This window comes from Mastomys coucha, unplaced genomic scaffold (assembly GCF_008632895.1).
Source record: "Mastomys coucha isolate ucsf_1 unplaced genomic scaffold, UCSF_Mcou_1 pScaffold17, whole genome shotgun sequence".
Lineage (NCBI taxonomy): Eukaryota > Metazoa > Chordata > Mammalia > Rodentia > Muridae > Mastomys > Mastomys coucha.
The window spans coordinates 21,212,040-21,227,734 of NW_022196899.1; the positions used below are offsets into that span (position 1 = coordinate 21,212,040).

The 15,695-nt window shown below is 46.6% G+C and overlaps 1 long non-coding RNA gene across 1 annotated transcript in view; it reads right to left on the reverse strand.

Annotated features, from left to right (window-relative positions):
• Nucleotides 1-13,624, reverse strand: part of LOC116094767 — a 13,900-nt gene extending 276 nt beyond the window's left edge. The window contains exons 1-2 of the long non-coding RNA XR_004120306.1: nt 13,329-13,624; nt 5,363-5,451 (exon numbers count right to left, since the gene is read on the reverse strand). This is a non-coding gene — a long non-coding RNA (uncharacterized LOC116094767). The remainder of the gene's footprint in view (nt 1-5,362; nt 5,452-13,328) is intronic.
• Nucleotides 13,625-15,695: the final 2,071 nt, after the last annotated feature.

A 15,695-nucleotide genomic window follows, 5' to 3' on the forward strand; every position in this document is an offset into this window, starting at 1 on the left:
TCCCTCCCTCTCTTTACCTCTCCCTCTCTCCTTCTGCCTCTCTTCATTTCTCCATCCTTTGTTTCCTTGTTTCTCCAGCCACCTCCCTCTCCTCTCTTCTTTGGAGACAGCCTTTCACAACCTTGCTTAGACTAGGCTTGAACCCATGATCCTTTCGCCTTAGCATCCAGAGCTGGGATTCCCATGCTATGCCATCACACACAGCTCTTTTCTGGTGCTGTTTCACAGACCTCACCTATAGCTTTAGTGACACTTCAAAGGTTCTATTTACCGGGCATGGTGGAAACAACTCCTGACAGCTGAACACCCACTCTCCCTGCGTGGCACAAGACCCCCAGTGTCACCCAGCCATGAGCACATCTGCCTAGATGTTTTTCATGAGTGTCTCTTGAATGTCATTTCACAAATGCCAGTTGCTTAACAGAGCCCCCCATCTGTGTTCAAGAATTTCTAGGACAAGTGTTGGTTGAGCGTGTGGGGGTATACGTGTGTGATTTGTTTTCAATCATCCCACCATAAAAGAGCTGAGAGAATTGTCACAGGACCCTCACCAGGGGCCATGCTCCAGCCACCTGGAGATCTCTCCTCACATGGGAGTATGGCCTAGGAAGGAAGCCATGGTCCCTTTCCGGAACTTGCCATGTCACTGTTCTCTGTGCTTCTACACGTCCTCTTTTCTGATATTGTCTGGGTCAGTGGAATTCAGAAATAGGAGAAGATCGCATTTTGCTGCTTGTTACTATCCCAACTTTTATTTTGCAAGACGATGTGGAAAGAAGAGTACAACAGAAAGAACATGTACTAGAGACGCAGGTAACATTTGACAAATACCCTTTGACAGAGTGGCACAGATAAAATTCTGCCCTCTAGCCAGAGGCCATGTTGATGTGAGTGGCCTGTTCATGGATCCATGTTCATGTCTTTGATCCATGCTGCCCCTGAGAGCCATGGTGGGGCCTGTGGTCCTGCTGCATCCAAGGGCTGTGTTTTGTGTTACTGCCAAAGGCCATGTAGATGTCTGAGGTCTGTGCTACTGCCTGACTCCCTGTTGATGTCTGTGGACCATGCAGACAAGGGGTGTGGGGTTTGAATAGGTTTGGCCCTCTTACATTCATGTGTTTAAGTGATTGGCCCATAGTAAGTGACATTTTTAGGAGGTGTGGCCTTGTTAGAGGAAGTATGTCACTGTGGTGGCAGGCTTTGACTTCTTATAGGCTCAAGTGTGGCCCACGGTCTCCTTCTACTGCCTGTGGATCAAGATGTAGAACTCTCAGCTCCTTCTCCAGTACCATATCTGCCTGCATGCTGCCATGCTTCCTGTCATGACGATAGTGAACTGAGCCTCTGAAACTGTAAGCCAGCCCCATTTAAATGTTTTCCTTTATAAGAGTTGTCATGGTCATGGTGTCCCTTCAGAGCAATACAACCCTGACTAAGACACGGGTAGACATGCTGATGTCAGCAGCTTGGGCAGCCACCTGAGGCCATGTTGGTGTTTATGGTCCTACATCAGCCAGAATCTGTGGCTATGTCCATAGCCTGTGTTACCACTAAAGGCTATGTCAATGTCCATGATCTCTGCCACAGCCCCTGAAGCCATATTGATGTCCACGGGCCATGCTGCCACTGGGGGGCCATGTTGGGGTCTGTGGCCCGTGCCGTGGAATCCATGTTCATATCACTGGCCTGGACTGCTGCCGAGGACCATGAGGCTGTCTATTCTCTATGCTGCTGTCAGAGACCATGTTGATATCTACAGTGTGTGCTGCTGATGGAGGAGGCCATGCGATGTCTGTGGTCTCTGCTGCCACCTGAATCCATGTTGATGTCCACAGACTGGACTGCCACTGAAAATCACATTGATGTCTGTGGCCTATGCCTGGGAGGCCAGGGGGATCTCCGTGGCCTGTGCTGATGCTGTGGGGCATGTGGATGTCAGTGTTCTGTGCTGTGACCTGAAACCTCGTGGGAATTTAAGATCTGTGCTCCCACTGAGCTCGTTTCGCAGTGGTACCAATGACTTTGGACTCACAGTTAACAAAGAGAGTCATAAGAGGCTTCTGCAACAAACTCCTGTCTCCCCCCAAAGTAACAGCCTAGACAGGAAGCCATTGAAGAGAACTCTCAAAAATTTGCGATAAGAATGCTGAAATGTAGCTCTCTACCACTGATGGCTTCGGGGGGTAGGGGCAGTGAAGAAGGACTCAGTTTTCTCTAAGGACATGGCCATTGGGAGTTTGACTCTACTCTAATGAGTATATGGGCAACCCAAATTGGACGTTTGGAGGTGTGCGTGAGTGTGTGCGTGCGTGCATGCATGCGTGCATGCATGTCTCTCTGTGTGTGTATGTGTGTGGTTGTTTCTTTCTTCTTTTAGGTAGAGTAGAAGGGCTGGGGGGCAGACGTGGGAAGACTGGAAAGTGAGAGTGATAGGGTGTATTATGTGAAATTCCTAAATAATCAATGAGAATATTATGTTGGCAAAAAAAAAAAATTCTGCCTTCTATTTCTTTATTGATGGTGTTTCCAAATATCATTACTTAATCCTTAAGATTGGAGTTTTTAATACTTGTTTGATAGTAAATTACTTCAGTTTCATGAGGGTCCAAGACAGTGTTCCTTTGGTTATGAGAAGCATTGTGGCTAGGAATAATGAGGTGGCTTCTTAGGAGGAAGGTAGATGCACTCTGCACCAAAGGTAAATTTAGGATTCCTGGCAGCTGTCTTAGGGCTTTACTGCTGTGAAGAGACACCATGACCGTGACAAGTCTTACAAGCCACGACATTTTACTGGGGTTGGCTTACAGTCAGAAGTTTAGTCTACTATCATCATGGTGGAGAAACACTTACATGGCAAGTAAGCAGCCATGGCACTGAAGCTGAAGAAGGAGCCAAGAGTTTTGTATCTTTATCTTCAGGAAGCAGGAAGTGAACTGGCTTGAGCTTCCGAGATCTCGAAACTACCCTTAGTCATGTACCTTTTTTTTTTTTAAGCGACATCTATTCTAAGGCCACATCTCCTCATAGGGCCACATCTTATGGGCCCGTGGGGGCCATTTTCTTTCAAACCACCACAGCAGATAGACTCTCGTATAGTCCAGGCTAGCCTTAAGCCTCATAATGTATCTGAGGATGACCCTAAATTCATGACCTTTCTGCCTCTATTCCCCTTGTGCTGGGGTTTTGGGTCTCCGGCATACCCCAATTCGTTTGATACGGAGAATTCCAGTCTCATGTATGTTACGCAAACACTCTATCATAGAGTACCAGCAGCTATTTTCATTACTGTTAGAAATATGGCTTTAGAAATATGGACTCCAGAAGTCAATGTTGAGTGTCTTACGTCTTAGTCTATTGCTCTACACCTTAGACGGAGCTTCTTACCAGACCTGACATTGACTAGTCTAGCTGCTCAACAAGACCCCTGAAATCTGTGTCTCTCCATCCCCAGTGCCAAGGACTCAGATGTGTGCCACCATTGGGGCTCTTGCATGAGATTTGGGGATCCTTAATGCTTGCCCAGAGAGCACTCATCAGCCATGTCTCCAGCTCAATGTTTCTGTCTCTGTTTACATGGTCAAAGGGCTTTTACTATTATGGACTCCCTAGCAGTCTGATGCTGTTGAAAAGCCATGAATATATACTTTATGTTTTCGTGATTTTTATTATTAAATAGATAACCCAGTAAGAGTGCCATAAATAGCTTGGGAAGAATAATTAAGAAGCTTCAGTTGGCTAGTTAAAGTTTCAGTTTGCTGGTCCTGTGGTATTCTGTACACTGGACTCTGAATTTCGTGAGCGTTTGAATTGACACAGCCCTTTCCTCGGTTCACACGTTAACATGACATAATGCAAAGCGCTCTTGTTGCTAAACTTCTACTCAGTGTGGCCTCAGATGACAAACTTGTTAAAGAGGAAGCAAGCAGGGACACAACTTAGTTAACAGTGCTTCCCTGCCATGCCCTCGGCCCTCGGCCCTCGGCCCTCGGCTTGATCCCCAGCACCACATGAAGCCAAGTGTGGCCGTACACACCTGGAATTTCAGTGCTTGGGAGGTAGAGGCAAGCAGATTAGTTCGAGGTTATCTTCACTCACTTAACAAGTTTGAGATCAGCCCAGGATGCCTGACACTCTGCCTCAAAAGTGTGTGTAAGAGGACTTGGGCCTCAGCACACACTAGGTTTCCCCCTCGAACTGCCTCTGGTGATGGTGGGTGGATCATGTGGAGGGAGGATGTGTATCTACCACCAGGATGCAGCCCTGATGTCAAGCACAGGCTTGAAGGATCAGGCAGACTGGAGCAGCTACTTGAACCTAGAGTTGTTTGATAAGCACATCAACCTACTCCGGGTGTTATGAGTCAGACAGTGTGATGTGGTCAGAGGGCAGGCAGCATTCGGTACCTGGGAGCTTAGGGTCCTTGTTGCCTCCTGAAGCATTTATGAGCAGGAACAGGTGATCATGCAGGACAGGTGAGGCTCCAGTAGCAGAGCCATTCTCAATACCACCCGGCACTTACTCACCCTGGGCTTGCTGTCCCTTTCAGAGTCTTTAAAAGCTGACCTACTCCATTTCATGACATCCCCTTCCCGGGCCCCACAGTGTATTGTGTGACATGTTTACTGGACTGAGTGATTCCACTTCAAATCAACTTCAGGATTTCGTCACACCCTCTCAGCTACCGAAGATCCTCTGGGGAGTTACAAAACTAGGATTAAGATTCCCTTTAAAATATTAACAACAACAAAAAAAAAGTAAATAAATAAAGTGTCTCTTCGTGAGTCAGAATCTAGATAACATCTATCAGAAAGTGGGGCTTTATACAGAGGCTGTAAATAGAGTACTGTTCAGCCCCTCCCTCCCCCTCCTCTGCATTTTAGCCCTCCGCCTCTCTCAATCCTCCCCAAATCAACACTGGAAATAAAAAGGCTGCAACTGGAGCCCGAGACAATTGTCCTACTGTGTAGATAGGAACTTCTGGGAGAAAGAACAGAACCTGAGTCAGCAAAAGAGTACTGTGGGGAATTAGGTGTACCTCTAGTGGTGGGCTGGGCTGAGGAGAAAGGAGGCCAGCCCCTACGTGGTTTGCGGAGATGCTGGACTTCCGTGAGGAGAAGGCATACTGGTGTGTTCAACCCACTTCATCTTCCTGACGTCCACTGAGGGCCCGGCTTCACGGGACTCCTCCTCAGCCAATCCTCATAAGAAGAGTTTAGCATAACCACCAGGTCTCGCATAGATGTCAACAACCCTTACCTGTCACATGCTCCACCATCTTGACTCCTGAGTTTCTCAGGCAAGTGCCATTGTCACCCTTGGGCTGTCGTTAATTATCTAGGAGAGTCTGAGGGAACTCTCTTACCTGGTTCAACTCTGGCCCATCTGTTTGTATTCCTTTGTTAAACAAATATTTGTGTAGCTCTTCCCAGAAGCCATATATTGTGGTGAACCCTGATGGTAAAGAGAACAAAAGAGTCTGAGCTTGTGACGCTTGGGGCTGCCAGGAAGGGAGATTAAGAGCAAATAATAAACTACGTCACTATAAATGGCCCCTGGAAAGAGAGCATGATAGTGAGGTCCTGAGGTTGGCAAGACAGGGGCATGAGAGGAGGGGTGATCAGAGGGAACAGCAGGGAAGTCTCACAACAGGGTTGGGCTGTGGGGCCTTGTAAGCATGGCATTGTCAGATTATGGGCTCCAACTGGAGAGAATGAAAGAAAGGCCCATGGAAGAATGGAAGTGGAGGTTGGAAGACCCAGGGACGGCTAACAACTATCTTCCTGTTCCTGTCAATTCACAACCGTATTATTTTGGTTGTTGTTGCTGTTGGTGTTGTCGTTGTCGTCGTCGTTGTCGTCGTCGTTGTTGTTGGTGGTGGTGGTGTGTGTGTGTGTGTATGTGTGTGTGTGTGTATGTTTAAGTGTGTGTGTGGCTAGGCCAGAGGTCAACTTGAATGCCATTCCTTAAGAGCTATCCATCTTCTTTCTTGAGACAATATCTCACTGGCCTGGAACTCACCAGGGATCTGCCTGTCCACAGCACTGGGTTTGCAAGCGCATCCCACCATGCTTAGCTGTTTTACGTAGGGTCAACTCCAGCACCTCACCCACAGAGCTACCACCCAGCTCCTGCTTGCTATTATTCTGACCATCACTTCCAAGTCCTAATGGGCAAGCCTGAGAAACCCTCTTCCAATAAGAACACCCCTTTCTCACTTTCCTGAAATTGTGGGACTTTCCTGTAGTGACATTTCTTGCCATCCTCCTTTAAGTCTCACAGCGGGGTCCATCTCTTGTTCCTGACACCTGACACTCATCACTCCAGCTCATCATCTCCCTGCATGCCTGGCCTGTCAGCCGACAGAAGCTCTTCAGCTTTCCATGCAAAGCTATCATGTTTTTCCAGGGAATTGTTTGTCTTCCCTCAAGCTCTTCTAGAGAACATTTCCAGCTCCTTGTCAAGGAAGAAAGGACCCTGCGCACCTCCCAGAGATAAAGCTACACTCCACATATTACAGCCTTGTGGGCATCCTAAGCCCTTCAGGCATATAAGTATTTTAGGATCCAATGAGACTCAGCAAATCCCACGTGGCATGGAAATGGGAACCACAAGGTCTGCCTTGAAGCAGTGTAGCTCATGGTGTCTGAGCAAAGGATTGGTCTGTGATGCCATTTCTCAAGGAAGTCTACGTGATTATTTTCTCAGGCCTTCCTGTAAATCTTAGCTCAGGGATGGCCTTTTTGTTGTTGTTTTAGCTTGATACGAGGGAGGGAAAATGGAAAAGCTCTGCCTTCAGGTTTCCTGTGGACCAGGAGTGTCACCCAAGCCAATCTCTCTGAATGCCTGAAAAATGGCTTGAGTCTTCAGAATCAGCGTTCTTGGTGCTCATTTGCCCAGAGAGCTGTAAATACCACCCCTTCTAACTGTCTCACAAGAAAGGGATCATGACTGGGCAGTCAAAGTTGGCAGGGTGATTGTGCAGGGTACCAAATTTAAATAAAAAATTTTCTTTATTTTATAAATATATATAAATACATATACAATTATTACTATTACTTGAGACAGGGACTCATGTTGCTCAGGCTGGCTTCCAACTCACTATATGGTCACCTATGACTTTGAACTTGTGATTTTTACCTCCCTTCCCCACCGAACATTGGGATAACAGGTAGGCACCATCCTTCCTGGTTTATGTAGTGCTGGGAATTCTGGGAGGTGAACGTAGAACATTGCGCATGAGTGCATGCTACTCGAGTCCTCTACAGTTGGAGCTGTATCCTCAGCGCGTTGCAGCCCTTTACCATTTTTTTTCCCCTGGTGGCAGTTTGAGGAGGGAGTGCAGAAGGGAGCCTACAGGGTTTTCCCAGGAGGACCTGACCTTTAAAGCTTGTTGAACCCTATGCCCGCCATGGGAAAATCAGCTGAAGATGAAGAGCTTTCTCCATCAGGATTTCCTGTGGTCGGAACAATTTGAACGGCAGCGTTCAATGACTAGGTCAGAGATGGGACATTAAGTATCTCCCAAGAGCAGCTATCCGTTCTCAGGGGATGGAGGTGAGCGCGGCAGGAGCAGACCCTTTTACTAATTATCCTGCTGCCTGGTTTCCAAACACGGACACTCTACCTTTCCCTGAAGAATACCTCCAGCTGTGCATCTGTTAAAAGATTTTGGTTCTCCTCACACTTATTTCTTAGTTTTTCTTTTTTTCTTTTTTTTTTTTTCTTCTTCCAGAATGTTGGATCCCCCTCGTGAAGTCTTAACAATCGTTTTCCTTGAACCTGAAAGGACCTTGCTAAACTGCGTGATATGGGGAAAACCAAACATCTGTGTAGTGTCTGGCTGCCTGAGCGATAAAGCTGTTCTTCCAATCAAGGTCCTGGAAGACAGCAATAGCCTCCTTGTGTTTCGGGAGGTTTAAGTATTCAAGTGATATTCAAGTGAGAGAGGGTGGGATTCGGGGTGAGGGGATTGCAAAAGAGGGGAGGGGGAGACCAGGAAAAGAGAAGAGAGGGGGAAGGGAGGGGAGAGAAGGAAAAGGGGGAAGAAAGAACTGGAGGGGTCGGAGAGGAAAGGGGAAGGAAAGAAAGGTGGAGGGAAGGGAAGGAAGATGGAAGGAATGTCTAGGACTTAGGGAACCTTAGTTTCCTGCAATAAAGAAACATTAGTGTACTTAAATATGTAAGTGCTTTGTTGTTCTGTTTTAGACAATGTCTGGGGTAGCCTAGGCTGATCTTAAACTCCCTTTATGTAGCCCAGGATGGCCTTGAAGTCCTGATCCTCATGCCTATGCAAGACTGGAATTCTAAGCACAAGGGACCATGCCCTGGGGGTAAAGCAGTGTTTAGAAGCAAAGACTGATTCAGAAACAAACGTGTAGGTTATATATTCCTCTTTCACCAGCAGCAGACTGAAACTTCCTTAAAACCCAAAGCACTGCTCTATCTAATGAAGCCACCTCCTGATTTCACTAGTTGTGGTCTTATGTACGGTGCCTGTGTTGAGCTTCCTCAGTTCATGTGTGCAGAGGCACGCGTGTGTTTAACAGGTGCATGCACACATGAGTGCGTGGGCTCTGCTGCTGGTTGACTATGGAGCCCCAGGTTGCTCTTTACTCCTGACCGTGCCTCTTCAGTTCAGAGGTCAGTTCCTGCCTTGGCTTCCCTCAGTGACAGAGTTCCATCTGAGAGGTTTAAGCTGACATAAACTTGTCTCCCCAAGTTGCTTTTGGTCATGGTGTTTATCACAGCAATAGAAACCCCAATGAGGACAACGGTTATTTCCAAACCTAGGATGACATGAGTCTCAATGGCTAACTCAGACCCTTGAGCCACTTTTCTGGCAATGTCCTTGGGGAATCTCTGATTTAAAGGCATATCCTAGTTTCTGTCTGCCCCCAACATTGTTTTTAATGCACCGCAGACAGTCAGACAGACAGACATTATTGTATGAAGCTGCTCTGCTGGTCTGTGCTCATGGTCTGAAACTCATTCTGGTGCTAGGTATTTTACCCGAATATTTCATAAATAATTTTGATGGTTGGTGGATTTGTAATCAACTAATGCCTTTGTATGGGTTCATGAGGGTATTTATAAGAATGACTAACAGAGGGGCAAGACACTCTGACAGACTGGGCAGTACCTTCCAGTGGTAGCCTAGATATGAAGAGATCTGAGGAGGAAACTGCTACTTTTGCCTGTCCACCTTCACTCCCTGTTGAGCTGCGCATCTACGCCTTACAGGATCGCATCACCGTGTGTGATGGTTTGTATCTTCTCTGCCCAGAGAGTGGCACTATTAGGTGTGGCCCTGTTGGAGTAGGTATGTTACTGTGGGTGTGGGCTATAGGACCCTCATCCTAGTTGTCTGGGAGCTAGTATTCTGCTAGCAGCCTTCAGATAAAGATGTAGAACTCTCAGTACCGTGTAGAACTCCTTCTGCACCATGCCTGCCTGGAGGATGCCATGCTCCTGCCTTGATGATAATGGACTGAACCTGCAAGCCAGCCCCAATTAAATGTCCTTATAAGAGTTGCCTTGATCGTGGTGTCTGCTCACAGCTGGAAAACCCTAAGACAGTGAGTGTAGAGGGGGAGCTGGTGGTGGGGGGCGGGGGGGATGTTTGTGTGTACATGCCATGCTGTGTGTGTGGAGACCTGAAGGTAACTTGTAGGATCCTGGGGATGGAACTGCAGTCAGCTAGGTAATGGCCTTTCCCTGCTGAACCATCTCTGTGGTCCCACACCCACTCATCTTCAAAGGAGTTCCATAGAACATTCTCCCATTTACCTGGAGACTACTTACTGGTCTCCTCCTATCTGCCTCCATCTCCCTCTCTAGCCAACTTCCAACACCTCTCTTAGGTTGTTCTTAGAAGCCTTTCTTGCCCACTCTGGCCCGGATCAGTTAGTCTCCGCTTTTCCACTTAGTATTGAACTAGTCAGCCTGGTGGTACCACTTATCTGGTCGAATGTGCATGTCTTATCTGTCCAATTAGATTCGGAGCTCTTGAGAGAAAGCACTGTTATCTTTTGTTTTGCATTTTGCTGTTTTCTTAAAATTGTATCTGACACAAAGAGCTTAGCACGAAGCTTTGTACATGGTCGCCGCTGGCCTAAAGATGTCTGTTGACTGATTAAACAGAGGAGAATATATTTTGTTTGGCTGCTTTTTAGGGGATTCTCATCTTTTTCCTCGTGCATTAATTGCACATGGTACTGTGTTCATCAGATATTCTCATGGAAGCACATGTTGTGAGAATGTCCCTGACACTGTCCTCTTTCCATCCCTTCCTTCCTCATCAGTCCCTCTCTGTCCCCATTAGAGGAATTAATGCTTTTGCTTTTTAATACTTTTTATTTCTTCTTTCCTAATCTCTTTCTATTTTTGGAGATGGGCTCTCGCTGTGTAGCCTTAGCTTGCCTGGAACTCACCATGTAGACCAGGCTGGCTTCAAACTCTGCCCTCGTCTGCCTCTCAGGTGTTGGTATTCAAGGTGTGCACCACCACATTGAATGTGTGTCTGTATAATTCTAGGAGCTACATATGAAAGGGAATAGTCTTGTCTTTCTGAAACTAGCTTAATTCACCTAATGTGATTCTAGCTTCTCCAAGGCATCTCTGTGCGAATGATTTCACTACTTATTAAGATATCCATCGATGCACATATGTATTTCACATTTCCTTTGTCCATCTTGTTGGACACCTGGGCTAGAGAACATGTTCCTTTAAGACCGTCTTGTTAGCTAAAGAATTACAGTTTACCCTGGAAACACAGAGCGAACTTCTCTATACACAAGTTTTCAAGCTTCAGCTCTGCTGACTGTGGCTGGAAGGGAGGCCCACCTCTGCCCTTGGAGGAAACCTCACATTTAGTAGGAACAAAACAAAACCAAACCACCTCGATGAACCTGAAATTTCCACTTTAAGCTTCTCATTGGAAGGACAGAGAGCGTCTGTCTGCAGGGTGGCACACACTACACGCTCACGTGCCCCTCTTTCCATCGAAATGTCCTGCTTCTTTCTGTTTCTCTTCAGAGGCGCCATTTTTTCATGGTGGTCGGAGATCTACTTCACTTCAGACTAATGTCCTTTTCCTCCGTACTTTGGTCCGGGGCACACTGTTCAGTTTGGAGCTTCGGTTTTGTTGCTGTTGTTTGGGTGGTTTTTTCTGTTTGTTTTGTTCTGTTTTCTAAATGGGTCTGAAACCAGCCTGTGACGACGAGCGGGAATGCAGGCAACTTACTATTTGCCGAGCGCTTTCCAGTCTCTCGCCAGTCGCCTGTGCAGCAGTCTCGCTCCTGTGTACACTGCTTATCTTCTGAGTTTCCAGATGGAGGAAGGGGCATGCGGGTTAAGTAGCCTGCTGGAGATGTAACCGTAGACACTAATAGTGCCCCAATATGGATGCTTCCGGACTCCCAAGCGAAAAATGCTCTCCTCCTTTCCTTTCTGATATCAGAGGAAGGCAGAGCCCAGGCACCGCGCCCGAGCTGCTGTTTTGCAGGACCGTGGAAGCATTTGGTGTGTGGCTTTCTTGTGTCAGGAGCTCAAGACCTTTTCAGAGAACAGAACTGACTGAAGACGACGTTGACAGTGACTCAGAGTATAGAGGAGACCCGGGAGGCAGAGAGGGTTCTGTCACGTGGCAGCTCAACTTTCTCACCCCAGCAGCCACGCAAGTGGAGACTTCAGTCAAAAGCTAAGAACGGGGCCAGTCGGATGGCTCAACAAGCAAAGACGCTTGCTGCTGCGACTAAGGACCTGTGTGCAGTCGATTCACGGAACCCAAAGGATGCAAGGGGCAACTCCTGCAAGTGGTCCTCTGACCTCCATAGGTGGCTCCCAGCCCCCAGCAAACAAACACATAAAAATAAAAGCAATTAAAAAAATAGAAACTAGCTGGGCCGTGGTGGTGCAAGCCTTTATCCCAGAACTTGGGAGGCAGAAGCAGGTGGATCTCTGAATTTGGGACCAGAGCTACATAGCAAAAATCCTACCTCAAAAAGCAAAAACAACAAACAAACACACAGAAAAACCAAAGCCAAGAAGTAGAAACTAGCAATACGTGGTGAGACAGATGGCTCAGTCAGCGAATCCATTGCTGCGCAAGTCTGATGATCAGAGTTCAATCCCCAGAAACTACAAAGGTAGGCAGATGAGATGTGATACCACAGAGCTAACACAGGTGCTGTGGAACACACATGCCTGTACATGCATGCACGCGCGCACACACACACACATACACACATACATGTTATATTTCTCAGTTCGAGGCCATCCTGGTCTACAGAATGCATTCCAGAAAAGCCAGGGCTGCACAGAGAAACCCTGTCTGGAAAAACAAACAAAACAAAACAAAAAAGTTAAAAAGAAAAGTTTAAAAGCACCAAAGCAATCCCTCACTGAGCAGCTTTTCAGCAGTAAGATTTCCACCTTGCTGGGAAGAATTTTATGCATTGAGAAAAGGAGAGATTATAACCACTCTGGTGGGGTGAGGTGGAGTGTAGTGGTGAGCGGTCCCTTCCCATTCTATCTTGGCTTCTAGATGCCAACTCCCAGAGTTGTTACTACCGGATGACTCAGCATCTCAGAGTTTACTCTTCTAGATGAGCCATTAGATAAATCTTCCTTGGTCACACCAGAAGCGAGTCATCTGTCCTCTGAGAAGGCCTCTTTGGATGGTGTGGTTGGTTTTCTTAGTAGTAGGTGGGTTGTACCTGGAGGAATCAGCTATGCGTTAAAATTGACTCTCCCCCAACGTAATTGCTACTTCTGCTCAAGTGCATCCAGTTTCCAGTTGTTCCATCCATCTCTGCATGCGGAGCAGGAATACAGAACTCCAACAGAAGCCGTGAGGAAGAAGTATTCTAAGCCTCCGGCTGGTGTCTAAGCGCTGGTGCACATTGCTTTCACTCAGTTCACTCAGTGGGGATCACCCTGGCCTGGCTTTAAGGCAATCTCTTCTCTCCTGGGACTCTGAAAGCTGGGTGGATAGCTACTCTTCTATTCTATGTATTGAGACATGGTTTTATTCTAGAGTGGAGGCATAGAGAGTTTGCAAAGCCTGTGTGTGACCCCGGGCTAGATCCCCCAGCATAGCAAAACCACTCTGAAGCAACCACCAGGACAAACAGAAATGTGTTTAGAAGGAAGAGCCGTCGGCCTTGCCACGCAGGTTTCAACAATTTGTATGTATTTGGAAGAAAGGATTCTTATTTGAAGTGGCCAGTCTCAGTTGTGGAGATGAGCCCTTCTGCCCACACGAGGTAAATAAGGTCATGGTTATCCTCAGAACTGGTGAGGAAGGAAAGGGGAGGAGGAGGCCTTACCGTCACTGTGTTCATCTCTCATGTGCCTGCAGCCAAGCTTTCGGAAATACGGTCTCTGGTCATCGGTACCACATCAATTAGTGTTGGAATAATTTTGTAATCTTAATATTGATTTCTTTGAGTTAGCTAATATTTTCTCCTACTCTATTACTTAGGCCCATTAATCAGAAAGGCTTCTTCAACCTCAGGAGATACAAACCCAAATTTTAAAAAAGTCAGTTTGGAAATCATGCCCCAAAGCAAGGAAAACGGAGCCACAGAACCACAGACAGGACCAACAGAATGGAACGGTAAGACAGAACCCCAGAATGGAACTACAGAACACAGTCAAAGAATGATGCCACAGAACGGGACCACAGAACAGCGTCACATGGCATAACCACAGAGTGTAATAGAAGCCAGCCTTGGCTATGGAGTGAAATTGAGGTCACTATGGGCTATGTAAGTCACTGTCTCAATAAACAAACAAACAAACAGGCTAAACAAACCCAAGCAAACTAACAAGAACGTTTTCCTTTTTCAAGGAGTGCCTTTGAACTACCAGGGAGGAGTACACAGTCACGGGAGGGTGCTAAGTTCTTGTACATCAACAGCTGGCACTTTTGCTTTCTTGCTTCAGTTTGTAAAATCGCCCTACCTCAGAGGGGCCCAGGGTTGTTCGTATTAATTAGTTGGCTTTTAGCACCAATAGCAAAAAAAAAAAAAAAAAAAAAAAAAAAAAAAAAATGGGAGATCTATCAGATCTATCAGATGCAGTCTATGTGAGACGCTTTAAAAACCCTGTGAGAAGCTGGGAGTGGTGTCATATGACTTTGATGCCAGCACTGTGCGACAGGCAGACCGATCTCTGTGAGTTAGAGAGAGACCCTGGGAGTGTTGGGGGTAAAAGGGGTGGGAGGGAAGGAGACAGAGGACAGGGCAGAGGACAAGCACCCTGAGATAGCACCGGGCAGGCGGAGCTCACCAGGAATTCCAGCACTGGAGAGATGAAGGCAGGGGCAGTTAGAGGCTAGCTTTGGCAACAGAGTGAGTTCAAGGACAGCCTGGGCTATGTGAGACCTTCTCGATAAACAAAGGACAAAGCAAACAAACACCCCACCCCAGATGCCAAATAAAGCAAAACGAAAAGTTTCAAGCATGGTAGTTAGCACACCTGACTAAGCAGGATAGGTAACACTTGGGGGGCAGTGGCAGAAGCAGGAAGATCACCGCAGGCTGCAGGCCAGCATGGTACAGATTGTGAGCTGCAGATCAGCCGCAGCTGTGGCAGTAAAGCCAGACTCTGTCTCAAACAACAACACACATGTACACACACACAGAGACGCACACACACACACACACACACACACACACACTGATCCAGACTTCCCATTATATTATGAAAGAAATTATATATGACTTATAAATCCAAATTTGAGTGTTGGGTTGATGACTCAGTGGGTAAAAACATTTGCCACACACACCTGAAGACCTGAGTTCAAACCTCAGAACACGTGTAAAAAGTCAGATATGCTGAGTGTAGTGGCACATAACCTTTAATTCCAACACCCAGGAGCCATCAGCCAGAAGATCTGTGAGTTCCAGGCCAGTGTGATCTACAGAGTGATTTCAGGGTGATACTTGCTAGACAGTGAGACCGCCTAAAAAAAAAAAAAAAAAAAAAAGTCATAGGCAGGGATGTGCTTCTGTAATCCCAACAGCCCTACAGCAAGACTGGAACTGAAGACAGAAGTGCCTGGGCCCTCTAGCCGTGAATGCCCAGCACAGAACTGCAATGGGAACGGGAGAGACCAAGCTCCAACAATGCGTGAACTTACAGCCCACCATGCATAGAAGGCCAAAGTAGAGTCCTTTAATAGTGGGTGACTGAGAGGAGCCCTTTGTTCCAAAGAACTCTTGACGACAAAGCTCAGGGGTACAATGAATATAAAGGTAAAAACCACAATGACATCATCCTCAAGCGTAGGTCACGGGAACCTGGCAATGTTTGTCTTGGCTATACATCCAGCAGCTATTTTGGTTATGTATCTGGGTATGATCAAGTTCTTGGAGGGTAAGATCAGGACAGGATAGATTAACCCTAGTCATGTCAAGAATCAACTTCTGTTTCTCATTTGGACAAAAAGGTCAATACCTGACCTATTGATTTTATAGAGACTATAAAGGTAAAGTAAGATATACATGAGAAAAATCCTTTGCAATCACCAAAAAGGTATAGTCTTTGTGCACAGATAGGAAATATGTAAGAAATTTTAAAATGTAATTGGTCACACCCTTCCCTGCCCCAAGAACTACTTTACCACAGTGAATTCCCTGCTTTCTTTTCTTTTTTTTTTTTTGATATTTTCTTTATTTACATGTAAATTT